This window comes from Adiantum capillus-veneris, chromosome 27, assembly GCF_014529385.1.
Source record: "Adiantum capillus-veneris isolate H3 chromosome 27, ASM1452938v2, whole genome shotgun sequence".
NCBI classification, from domain to species: Eukaryota; Viridiplantae; Streptophyta; class Polypodiopsida; order Polypodiales; family Pteridaceae; genus Adiantum; species Adiantum capillus-veneris.
Window position 1 is genome coordinate 93,776,489 of NC_140957.1, and position 14,341 is coordinate 93,790,829.

The window sequence follows — 14,341 nt, forward strand, 5'->3', positions numbered from 1 at the left end:
GCCATTGATTTCTAAACTCACAAGTCTTCGCTACCCTCCACACCAAAAAAAATTGGCAAGCAGCCACTGTGCCACATAGAAAGAATCGACCGATGTGACGGGCGGGGAGGCTACTATTTTTGCGCAGCCTTCCTTTGGTATGTGACCGACCGAACAACCAACGTCCATAACTTGCTTATTAAGGAGTGTATCAGATCAGTCGATTGCTTGCAGGCATTTCTCAGCTCGTCCAGTTGCAGGAACTCGTGATTTGAGAGAGAGGCGCTATCCCTACGGCACTACGTGCATGTGCAGATGAGGGAGAGGACTGAGAGCGAAGGTAAGAGAAACCCGACAGTAGTCACCATTCACACGATTGAAGCGATTTGCTAACCTACTATAGCCAGCTTCTAAAATCTCTGTTCCCTGTCCTTTTTTAACCCTGCCTTCCCAGCCAGCAACCCTCTTTCCTCCTGGCTGGAGCTGGGCGCTCTCTCTCTCTCTCTCTCTCTCTCTCTCTCTCTCTCTCTATAGACAACCCTCTCTCCTTGTGTGAATGTGTGTGCACATATGTTGCTGGCTATTTTGAGTGTGGTTGTCTGCTCCAACATTGTTTTCCACTCGAAACATCTCTGCAACAAAAGCGCACAGGCAAGCTTGAGTGAGATCTCCTCAAATGGTTGCAAGGCAAGTTTAGCCATTTTGCCTGTTCCCAAAATTAGCTTTATATTGCTATATAGTTATGTGCCAAAACTAATAATACTGATTAGTAGGTCCTTGCAATGATACGCTCTCAACAACCAAATTCAACTGTTAATTTGTTAATTACAGATGCCTGATGACCTTGATTTGCTTGCAAAGGATCCATAATCAAAGGCTCTAAGGTGTGGATTGCCTGCTATGCTGGAAGGAATTGACCAGCTTGTGTGAGGGCTCAAAGTGCAGTGCATTTGATGCGCTCAAGCGAGCACGACAAGAGATCTACAAATCCTCATACCTTTGTAGATACTCACCATGTAGAGAACAATGAAGGCATGTTTGCTTGGACTCTAATGAGAAATCAAGCAACAAAAGTGGATAATAATTCAACAGCCAGCAGTTCTAATGACGCTCAAATCAATAGAAAAGCAAGCAATGCCAAACACACATATGAAAAGCTCTTTCTCTCTCTCCCTCTCTCTCCACACACTCACAAACACCCACAGGAGCCAGCCCTTCCTCTCTCTGTCAACCCATACCTCGCCGCGTATAGAGCCATTATGGAGAATGTAGAAAGATGTGCCATTACCGTAGCCACAACAACACTCAAGAATGGATGCGGATGGCTTTCAAGCAAGAGCACCTTGTGATGTCGAACACTCATCAAAGGGACCGTGAAGCTGCTACTCTCTCTCTCTCTCTCTCTCTCTCTCTCTCTCTCTCTCTCTCTCTCTCTCTCTCTCGCACAAGCTTGTGAGCTTCCATGGAGCGTGATAATGTGACCTCCTTGCTCCTCTCTCTCTCTCTCTCTCTCTCTCTCTCTCTCTCTCTCTCTCTCTCTCTCTCGCTCTCTCGCTTGTGAGCTTCCATGGAGCATGTTAATATGACGTCCTCTGTGTGTGTGTGTGTGTGTGTGTGTGTGTGTGTGTGTGCGCGTGCGCGCATTGAAGTCAGGACGACACGAGTGAAGTTTGGGTAGGCTTTCCATGATTCAATGCAGACGTGAATATATTGGCTGTCCCCGTAACGAGTATCTTGTATCTCTTCTAGCCAATCAAAAAATTGTGCATTCTTTTAAAAATTAACCTCTTTTTTCGTTAGCAACTAGGGTTTCATTATACCTAAACCTAATGAGATCTCCCTCCACGGAGCTCATGGAGTCTCCACTCCAAAAGAGGGAAGAATAATCCACTCATTATACGGTCTCCCACCAACCTCACTTAAGGCTTCCAGGTTGCAAAAACGCCTCTTAACCAGCCACCTAACCTTTAATCTCTAGAACCACTCAAAAGACACCCAATCCGATGAACCTATCCTCTCAAGAGCCACTTATTTTTTATTTCTTACTTTTATTTTTAAAATACATGTGACATTTTTCACTAAGAGAAAAGGGAAACCACCACTATGGCCTTAGGGGGGTGTCACATTCGGGCAGGCAAAAGTTGGCCACACCGATGTGGCGACCAACCATTCGAAGGCGAAAAAGGAAACGTTGGCCTTCAGAACTTGTCATAGGGACGGCCTCGCAGCGTCGGCCAAGTTCACCTAGCAGCGGCCATCTGCGAAAAGTACACGCGGGAAGCAACATCGTAGGCTTTGAACCCTGGCTAGCAACGTGAAGGGCGGGCGACCAACCACTTGCGTTGCTCTGATTTGTTGTGAGCTGAGCGCAACTTTCTTGTTTAGCCTTAGTGTGACTGTGAAGCCAAAGGCCAACTTCAAAAAAAGGGTGGGGCGGGCGTCCCAGTGTGACAGGGGCCTTAGCCCTTTGGGCAGGGCAAAAAGGAGAGAGGGGGGGGATGATGTGGGGGCTCCACTAGAGTCCCGCCCCCTTATTTTTTTCAAAATTTCGGCAAGTAGAAGCTCCACATTGTTTTCAGCAAGACGCTCTGCACTATTTTTAGCATGACGGGGACGAGCTGTTTGGGTGAGCCATGAGAGGGGACCGCCGTATGGAGACTAGAAGTTCTAGGTCGTTTTTATCAGGAGACAAGGAGATGCCTCTCTCAATTAGTACAATCACCTATGCTACTACTGTGCGGAACAAGAGGGAGGGGATGTGCTTGTCGAGGCGGTCCAGCTGGTAGCGATCCTCAGGCAAGTGGGCAGGCTCGTTGACAACGCGTCAACGCCCCTCATGCCACTGCACGCTCCCTTCTTTCCACCGGACTCCTTATGCTCCTGTTCATTACAAGAGCTTATGCCCCTCCCTACTAATTACAATAGCTTGGCTCCCAGGTCCGACTTTCCTTCCAAGTTCCCACCCTTGCTGGCTATGCTCGACGATGGTTTGTGCGAAGCTTCATCAGAGCCTCGGGCCATGGCAACACGCAGTCTCGTACAAGTGTATTGCTGCAACAAAGGGAAGCTTGTGAAGCCTCTTTGATTTCGTGTATCATTGCAGAATGTGGAGGAGTTTGTGAAGCAGGTGTTGAGGGCATGGCCGACTTGAAGGTTGTGGGAGAAGGCAATCATATTATTCTAGCTCTAGTACGATCCTATCAGCCTTTGAGCAGCCGGAGCTTATTATATATAATACCCTCTGGCATTAGGCAAGATGTTCATATGGGCATAACAATTCAAGATGACATAGTTAGTTAGGGCTATGAGACGAAGCAGCTATGGGCCACTTTGCTAGACACTTTCAATGAATGCAAAGCGCGGGCATCTCTCCAAATGTAATCATTGATATTTCCTTGATAATTTTGACCAAGAAATGCATAGAAGGATGGGATGAGGGGCAGATGATACGATGGATGATCAGGACCCCTGGTGGTTGAAAATCAGAGATCACTGACTCCATTTCACAACTTCTCTCATCATCATGTTCTCCTTGTCCTTGAACATAGCTCCCCTAGCGATCACTTTTTTGATGGCAGAGATTCTCTCGCTCAAACCCTTGTGGAGTGAAAATCAGTCTGATGTCTTCGATTATCCACACGCTTGATATGTGGAGTGCCCGGTTGCCATTTTCATCTGTTGTCTTTTGTTATTCACATGGTTGATATGCAGACATTGCTTGCTTGTTTCAGCTCAATCATGTGTTTGTTTGTTTTCTCCATTGTGGCCAAGTGGCTCAGAATACTGTGAATTTCATATTAAAAATCCGTTGGGTGTCTCCCATAATTTTTAGGCATATGATTGACGAGCTCCTTGTGCTCTGTTTCAGCTATAAGTACGAAATGGTTAGCTTGCTGCCATGCCAATGCATCAGCTCCATAGCTACTGTTAGCATTTAACCTGGAAGAGCTACACAAAGCTTGTTTTCAAGCGCCTTGATCACCTTGAGAGTGTGGCGATCAAGTGTAGGACAATTTACCAATAGAGACATAATACCTTGTGTACCAAGGGATGTTTCAAACCACAAGCATGTTTACCCTGATAATCATAGATTCCTACTCGACGTAGTGAAGATGGCACTGAATCCATTTGATATGGAGGTGTTGGAGCCAAGCCAGGTAAGACTTGGGTACTCACGGGAGTAGACCGGGGTATTCCATAGTGTTCAAGACTCTAGGGGAATGGCTTTCTCAAGAGGAGTAACTCTTTGACCACCTTAGTGGTGCTGATAACATCCACATGACGCATCCCATTAGCATCTTCTTCATAAAGGTTTGCATGAAGCTATTGAGATCAGACACCATTAATCTCATACACATACCTCTAATCTAGCAAGGAGCTACCATCCTCCCCCTCAAACTGCGCATCAGCCACCTCAACCTCAATAAGTGCTGAAGAGAAAAAAGAGCCAAAGTCGAGAAGCTGTTCCACCAAAATACCTAACCTTGTTGTGCTCTTCCATCATGTTCTATAAGTCATATATGAAGAGACAGAAACAAGGGTCTCTAAGTTGTCATCTAGGAGCTGATATCTCAAGCCGAAGGGGAAACCATAAAATTGACATGCCATTTCTACTAGTTAATGTTATCACTGCCACAACTTGGTAATCTTGCCAGTCGCCACATCCCATTAATCTTGCGAGCCTCCATAACGTGCAAGACAAAAAACACACACACACACACACAGAGCTCTCCATCTCCTATGCCACCAAGCGTCCCTTCCCACACACAGCTCCACCCTTCATTTGGGCATTCCAAGCACCTAGAGCAAGGATGTAGCACGACGTAAAGCCTATGCTCACACAAAGGTGTCTCCTATTACCAATTTGAGGTGGGTTTCAATACGTGGAGGTATTATGGCTTGCTAAAAAATCCTTTCTCCAGTCTCTATGTAGGGACTACTGATCATGTGACATAATGCCTCCTCAACATGTAGGGACTACGCAAGGCCAAGATTTGCAGCTTTATCTCCCACCCAAAGCTCTATCCCAAGCTCTCATTAGTTTTGCAAGCGGTGTCCTACTTCAAAGAAATAGGAGATAGGAGATACCCTTTTTCAAAATAGTTATGCACCCACCCTCCTGGCATTGCCTCACTGAATGCCAAACTACATGGCCTGTGATGTGTGCTTACACACACACACACACACACACACACACACACACACACACACACACAACTTCTATGTGGGAGAAGTAATTGTAGACACGTATCCCCCATTCCACCTGCCTTGAAGAAGTTATAGATTATTGGGAGATTATTAAAGAGACACTTAGGGAGAGAGTAGAAGCTAGGTGAGACGAGCCACAATCATATTCACTTTATACACTCAATATTTGTCAATCAATGACTAAAATCTTTTCAACCAATGGCATATGTTTGACATATATAAAGTATTTATTGACTTTTAGCAAACAAAAAAGAGAAGTCATCTCTATTGCCTTTGCCCTTTAGGTGGGCTAGAGAGAGACATAGAGGGGGGGGGGGGGGGGGGGGGATGTTGTGCTTGTTCAACTTCTCTTTTGTACGTTGAGGTTTCCAATGAGGAAGACATCTATATGGTCACCTACGACAATCCATGATACATGTTCTCTCTACGTCGATATCTATATGATCACCTACCTACTACGACAATCCACAGTACATATGCTCTCTACGTAGACATCTATACGGTCACCTATGACAATCCATAATACATATGCTCTCTCTAGATATGTCATTTTGAGTTTAGATTTTCGTGTTTTGTGTACATGGCGACCATATGACTTGGACATGGCATTATGGTGTCCATGTGACTTGATTATGTGATTGGAGGTTTGCTAGGTGGGATGATATGTATATCATATTGCTACTTGGAATCTAGTTTGATTTTGAGGCTTCTTGAATTGATTTTCTAAGCTACATTAAAACTATGGCAGATATGTTGTTTGGTATTCTTCAAAATATGATGTTCAATCGAAACTATTTAGAAACGGTTCTTTTTGAAAAGTTACATTTCAGGCTAATAGGAGATGTGCATGAGCATACATTCCCATAGGCAAAGACTTGCATGCATGCTACATTTAATTGTTTGGTGATTGAGCAATTGTGCAATCTAATCTCAAATCTAATGTATACTTTTCTCATGCCACACTAATATGTGAAGATATCATTAGTGGTAATGTGAGCATTAAAAAGCTCAAAAATAATGTTTCAAATCCAAAATCTCAAAACCGAAAGCTCGCAAATATAAAATCCCCTTATCAACGTGGGTTTACTTTTTCCTATTGGAAATTGCTTTACCAAGGCTCATATTTTCCCTGGTTTAAGGTTGCTCGTTGACAAGGTCTACTTGACTTTGGAGCGAGTTTGCATCTCAATGTGATGTCTGCCAAACGAATTGAGAAGCTAGTTCATAAGGAAAGATTACCATTGAATTCGATTTTTCCACTTCAACCATTTCAAAAATGGGATTTGGACTTTATAGGTTCGATCAAAGCGGCAACAAAACGATCTCAATGCATATATATTTTGACTTGTACAAATTATTGTACAAAGTGGATTGAAGCTTGGGCATGTAAGAAAGATAATGCATTTTTAGTCGACTCGTCAAATGTCTGTGTCGGGATGTGTCTCCATGATTTGATTTATCAATGGAATTAGTTAGAGACAAAGGTACGCTTTTCCTGAATAAGGTGATACGGGAGCTATTGTGGACTATTTAGATCATTTATACGAAGATTACTCCTCATTATTTGCAAGCTAATGGATTGGCAGAAAGTAGTAACAAGGTTATTATGTAAATGGTGACCAAGTTGTTATTTAAAGAGCATGATGATTGGGATTTGAAGCTTTTGGCTACATTGTGGGAGTTTCATACCTCATTCAAAGTTATTATGTAAATGTTGACCAAGTTGGTATTTGAAGAGCATGATGATTCGGATATGAAGCTTTCGGCGGCATTGTGGGAGTATCGTACCTCATTCAAAGTGGCTATGGGGTTTACTCTTGTCAAGATGAAATTTGGAATTGAAGCCATTTCTCTGTTGAAATTTATGGTACCCAATATGCATATTGTGGTGTTGGAGATGTTGTTGTCCAAGTATTTGATAGTTTACCGGATAGATCAATTATTGCAATTAGAAGAAGAAGACCAATGTACCAGCTTTATCACGATGAGAGAGTTTTACAGTTGGAAAAAAAAACAAATGGATCAGAGAATGCGATTTACGATATCTAAACTAGGCAATTTGGTGTTGATGTTAAATTCACGGCAAGGGAAGCTCAAATTGCGGTGGATGAACGCATATCGTGTTCATGAAAGTGTCGGTGCCAATGCATTTTTCTTGCATAATTTGGATGGAACCTTGGTGCCAAGTCCGGTAAATGGATTCAAGCTACAACATTACATTGGGATGATGCCTAGTAGTCATGAGGAGCAAATTACGGCGATTGATCAGAATGTTGTTGTAATCATGTTGGTAAGTGACTTTGATTGTGACACGAGATGGTGTTTCACCATCACACGTGTAAGCCCAAGAAACAATGTATGCCAAGCAGTGTTATACATGCAAAAATAAGTTTATTTAAGTGCGACAAATTTGTCAGGATCACTTTACTTGCCCTTTTGCTCTCTACTTTCCCTGTGTGCATGCTACTTGTCTTTGAGTCACTCTACGCCATGGAGGCCATAGCCCTCTCCCCATTTCCCATTCAATCCTGCGCGTAAAACAGCTTGATGTCTCCATCTGTAGGGTTGGCAAGCATGAAGGCCTTGACTCCAATAAAAAATTATATGGATTGAGGCGATGAAGATTTTACTAGAGCATAGGGGACTGCTTGAGTACAGATTGATCGACTAGGCACATTACAGCATCATCCACACACTCTTTGATTGTGCAAGAATTGACAACAAACGACAACCAAGACATTGTTCACGTGTATGGTGACTCACCAATTGTCGGCGCAACTGGTGCAAGATAAGTGTTGTCTTTCTGCTACTACAGATTTCATTATCCCTACGAGAAGACAACCATGCAGGTGATGATCATGGCCTATGGGAATCTGACAAGTAATGTCTTTGGAATACATGGATGTCATGACTTAGAAATCAGAGAATGTCTCAAATGGGTGTTGGAAGGAGTCTCGTTCATAGATAAAGTGTACAATATCTTGCGAGCTTCCCATGGTATGATTTTGCAGCAAAACTATCAAGGAGAGTAAATTGGGCAAAAATTATGATCCACCAGTTGTTCATAGAAGCTAGGTGGGTAGTTGGCACAATGGACAGAGGTCAAGCAGTAAACACAAAAGTGGGCTAGGTATTGTAGCTTCTTTTCCCAAAGGAGGGATATGAAGCCCCTATCCTTTGAGTTTTCACCCCTGTTCCGACATATGTAGTTGTACTTGTGGTGGATATCCCAATGACATCAATGCTCGGTACTTCCGAACTGGGGGAGTTCAGTGGGTTGAGTACATCAAGAATTTGTGCTACCTCTTGGATCTACATATGTTGTGTCCACCAGTAACATTGTTACTATTCTTGCAACATCAGGGAATCAACAACTTCTTCAATGAAAGTGTTAGTACAATAGCCACTTACCAAGAAGTGGAAGCAAGAGATGATGGAGAGGTGGCTATAGGTAGTGTCTACATCCCAATAAACAACGATAGCAATAGGGAAAACTATGAATGTTGGTAAGTTTGTGCAATTATCAGCTCTGATTTCAATCTCTTCAACTCTTGTGCCAGTGCCAATTACTTTGATGTCAATAATGTCTATGGTTGTCACCACTCAAGTTGCATCAACAACTGTTGGGGTAACCCAAGAACAAGTAAAGAAGATAGGGACAACCCAATTTCCTACGGGGCTACAACAACTCCAATCTAGATCTACTAACAAATGTGGCTACCCTTGATCTCAGCCTGGTTATTAACTGCAAATAGAGCATGTCACAGACAGTTTATAGTTCATGTACCAATTACCAAGCAAGCAAACACTCGTAGAGTCAATAAAAACAACTACAAAAGATACTCGCACAAAAGCAGCAGACTGCAAAGCTTACTGCCCAAAACCAATCCCTTACTGAATGTCTGGTGGAGAGAGAGAGAGAGAGAGAGAGAGAGAGAGAGAGAGAGAGAGAGAGAGAGAGAGAGAAAGAGAGAGAGAGAGAGAGAGATGTTGGAACCATAACCCCCTGGTCCTGCCATCACCTCCCACCTCTTCTCGAGAGTGGCCTGTTTCAAAAGTTAGAAACGCATTTAAAAACAAAGAAATATATGGTCCCTCCCCAATTCCAATTAAAAGGTCCTCTATTTTTACACACTCAAAACACCAAGCCTATGTTGTGTCAAGGATAGTCCTTTTTGTACCACCAAACCATGCTTTCAACATGTGCCATGGTGGTGCAATAGGTGCAGAGTTTTGCAAAAAGAGACGAGACAGCCTTGCCTATGTATTCTTTCCGGCATGCAACTCGTGGATGTAACTCCACCATGTTATTTCACCATGCTAACAGATGAGTTTAATCTGCTAGAATCAACAAATGCAGTTGTCAATTTTGAGGTCAAAATTAATTCAAGGCAATAAACTACACAAGCAATTCTCTATCAATCAATACAATGATCAAAATCTTTCCACATCATCAGTTAGACTCGTGCTACATTATTAATTAACAATAAACAATGATAGTCTTATCATTCTTCAATAAACTCATGTCAATCAAATTATATTTTCAAGCGCTGAATTACTTCATCACTTCAAACAAAACATTTCAATCACAATGCTCACATTGTACTATATCGATTCATCTAAAGTGCAAGCTTTTGGCTTTCACACATTACGATAATTGATAATCTTAATCACTTATTTAAAACAATACAAATAAATCTCATCATCACGTTGCACTATATTGATTTATCTAAAATGCAAGCTTACAGCTTTCACACATTACGATAATCAATAACATTATTCAAATATTGCAATTGATTCTCATTGGAACATGAGTATTAATTGCAAACCTTGACGATTGTTATATCTATCTGAAGTACAAACATGAAGTTCTCACACTCCACAGTAGATCTTTGAGAGCTTATCCATATTGTGCAGTTGTGGCACGTGTATGATCACACAGTATGATAGACGTAGCAATCCAAATAAAGATAATTTAATATCAATATATTTGGACATGAGATTCCTAAATTTTAATTCCACTGAGAGCATAGTGTGATGGCTGTACACAGGACAAAAAAATTACTATCTATGTTCACTTTGAGGTGAGAAAATATCTGCACGTCAAAATTGAACCTACTTAAATAAAACTGACCTCTATTCTATTATATTTTGCAGACAGATAACCTCATGTGAGAGTACACTCTGCACACAACGGCAATCTCTAAATTTTATCACTAATTCACTTCCACATGTCAGTAAACTGAGCACATAGCAAGTGACCCCTAAAAAATAAACACCTTGTACGAGTGAGAGTTTGAGATCTACACAACAGACAAAGCTTACATAATTTGAACCTATTAAAAAAATCAATCAAATTGATTTTAAAACTATTTTAAATTTTAATAATTTTTGAATTATAAATAATTTCATTTTTTTAATTTACTATTGACATAGAATACCTTTTGTGATGAATACTAGTCTCAACAAGGCGTGTTGTCGCTGTATATAATTTTTTTTCGATCAATGTATTCTTCAATCAAAAAATACTTCGCACTTTTTCGACTAAATTTTTTTTCGATCGAAAGAAACTTCAATTGAAAACCTAGGAAAAAAATTGATTGCCCGTTTTTGTTGGCATGGCACCGTATAATATGCTCGTATAATTTCAGGTCATATAAAATACACCCTTATATGACGTATTATATGTATCTCATATAACATATATGCAACTTAGGTTTTCGCTAGAGAGAGTACCTAAAATTCTTGCAGATGGAGCTAGTTTTCCCCTTTTGGCTTTACTTGACTTTTAAGTTGGATTCCTTCCTCATGGCCAATTTAAATGCTTCCGCATATTGAAGAGGAGGGGACTCCAAGAAGAGGGTTATTTTAACTTCTATTGCTACCCACACCTGGAGTGTTGATGATGATGTTGGTGAGCCTTTAGGTTTTTATAGAATTGGGAATGACTTTTTAACCCATTTGAGTGATGAAGTTGATGAAGATGAGGGAATTGTCCTTGAGGTCATTGGTTCAAGCAAAGAGTGTAGGGAGAATAAAACTCTTGACGAGAGTGTTTGGGATGGAATTTTGGCCAATTTAGTTGATGATTCCACTTTTGACCAATGTCTTCTTGAGGAGGAGAATGTTGCCCTACCTCATGTTCTTTCCCACCAACCCACCCTTGTTCACGAGGTGCAATATGAAGCGGGGTTCACCCCTTATTTTGACCATATTGATGATGAGATGCATCCTTTAGAAAGGTTAGTGTTTGTACCAGGAGATAAGCCATTAGTTGCATCCAAGACTTTTGAAGATGGCATTATTATTGAAGATGTTCTTGATGCTTTGACTTTTAGCTCATTTGATGTTTTGGATGAGGATGAGCCTTTCATTGGCGAGGTCCTTATGGAGGAGAAACTTGATCCTATAATTGTTGCTTCTCATGTTATTGAGTCACCAGATGTTCCCCAAGCTAGGGAGAGCCCTATAGATCAATGGATTGTCAAGTTGACACCCTATGATGGAGTTGGGGCTGATGCAATTGATTCCCATTTATTACAGTTTGTGCAAGATTGTTTGTTTGAGGTTTATGACAATCTTGAAGACCTCATGCGGTTCTTTCCTGCCTTTTTGACTGGTGTACTATGCAATGATATCTTAGTATGCAGCAGAATTCTCCACATTTGATGCAAACCTGGGATGTATTGGGCCGAGATTTTGTTGCTAGATTTTATCTTATTTTACTTTCTAATTTAGCCTTTGGGAACCTACTAGACTTCTTTCAATGGGAGAGTGAATCAATTGTTGAGTATGTTGGTCGTTTTCAAGGTTTCAAGAGGAATCATTGTGACCCTATTGTTTTGATAAAAGGGTTGTGTTGGAATGTTTTCTTAAGGGTATTTTGAGAGATATTCAACTCCATGTGAGGTTGTCAGATCCAAAAACATGCAAGAATGCATATGCATGAGCTAAGGTTATGGGGGAGGCCTTTGTAGCCATCACACTAGCAACCCAATCTAGACTTACCTTTGAGCTAAGAGATACAAGAGAGTGGCTTATCCAATTTCTATGCCATATTGTGCTCCTATGGTTCCTATTCCACCGTTTCTTACCCCAAGACCAGCTTGTTCTTTTGGACTTTTGCAAGATAATGAGTCACCTTCTTTTAAGGATATCACTTTGCCTATACCACACGGGATACCACATGTGCCAAAGAGTGAGTTTGGTTCCCATCCAAAGGGAATAAATATGGATACAAGAAAGAGAGAAAGGAGAAAGAGAAGCCCAATGGATAAGGCATAGGTCTTCACCGGAGTTTTGGGTTTGACACTAGGAGGCTAGTTCTCCCCGTAGGACGCCACAGTTGGATTTTTTTTTGCAAAGAGCATGGGGATTTTGACCGAGAAAGAGAGAATCTACATGAGAGATTGAGAATTTTAGCGATTTTGCAATGCTCGTTTTATTATGAATTCTGATGAAGTTCTCACTTGATCTGCCTTGAGGAGTTGTTTTGGCAAGGTATGATGTGCTCAAAAATGCTGGATGAAGTCCTCGACTAGAGCTGGAGATCGACCATTGCTAGAGGTGTACCATGGCCACTGGATGAAGAGGATGGTCTAATGTTTCTTTTAAAACATGGTTTCCAAAATAAATGTGAAGAGTTATGCCTATCACCACGCATGCCCAATGGGATCTTCCCACTCAATTACTTTTTTCCTCCTCACACATCATGAGCTCTTCCTCACGACATAGTCAATACAATTATCCCCCACATACCCAAAGATTTTAGTTGCCACTATTGGCCGCTTATTGTTGTTGCATGTCATGTGCGATTTTATTATACTACGCATGCGCATACAGTGCAATTGTGTGTGTGTATGTGTGTGTGTGTGTGTGTGTGTGTGTGTGTGTGTGTGTGTGGACCTGACTACGTATTCAATACCGATATCCGTCATAGCAGACTCGATAATCACGCAGACCTAGGCACCACCATCAAGATACGCTTGCACATGTTTCTTCTTCTCAAGAAAAACCTCCACGATTGGAAGCACATCGGTTGGACTCCCCACCCTCAAGGCTAGATTTTGTACAACATGCACATCACTTGTTACTCGGGGAAGCCTCGTGCTGACATTGGTTGACCACTTTCTCCTTAATTTAGGGTTTAATGCAAGCAACTACCCAACAATGATGTTAGCTTTATGATTTTGAACATCTCTTACCAGGTCGTATTCAGGATTACCGCGCTCCAACTAAAAGTCCGTTTATGTAATCTTTTTTCTTCATCTTCTCTTGCTGCTCTCGACCTTCGTTCATCTTCTCTTTACCTTTCCTTGTTCTAGTTTCTCTTCCTATCTTGGTCTCTCTTTCGCCTCTTGCTCTTTTGTTGGCCATAATATCAACCTCCTGCTTGTCAATGCCAATAATATTAACCCTTTGCACTTCATCATTACCTGATGGAGCCGGTGGTGATTTATTTTCAATGGCTTGCTACTTTTTTTCACCATAAATTGTGCTTGCCCCCTACCTCAACCAAACATATGATACATGCCGCCCCTTTCCCTCGGTGGATGAGGGCAATCAGGAGCATAGTGTTCCTCCTCTCTGTAATTATAACACCTGTCCGTGGGGAGTTGCCTAGCCTTGCCTCTTCCTGCCCTTGCCTGACCTTTATCCATAACACTTAAATGCAATTCTTGCATTTTCTCTGATAAATCTTGAACCGTACGTACCCATTGATGAGGAATGGTTGCCACCCCCCGATTTGGCTGGTTCTCCACTAGAACTTCTTCCCTCAGACTTGGAGTAGGATTGGGATCATCGCCTCATATCCCAAAGCACCTTGCTCAATCTGCTTTCATATTTTCCGGCTCTTTGCCCGTGCAATAGAGACCGCTTCGTTGTAATTCTCTGGGCTCTCAAAATCCACCTTCGTACAAACTTTGGAATGCAAAATTCCAACTTAAAGTACTCATCACCATTAGCCAAGTGCATGGCGACTACAAAGTCCCCTCTAGCATTCCTCGAAGCAATTGAGGAAAACCCCAAACTCCTCATTCACATCCTACTGTATCCAAATCGATAGGGGACACCTCCTTACAAAAATCATGCAAAAAACGGGATCGCAAAGCTGGTCACATAAGTCTGGACTCCCCTTCCAAAGCATAGAACC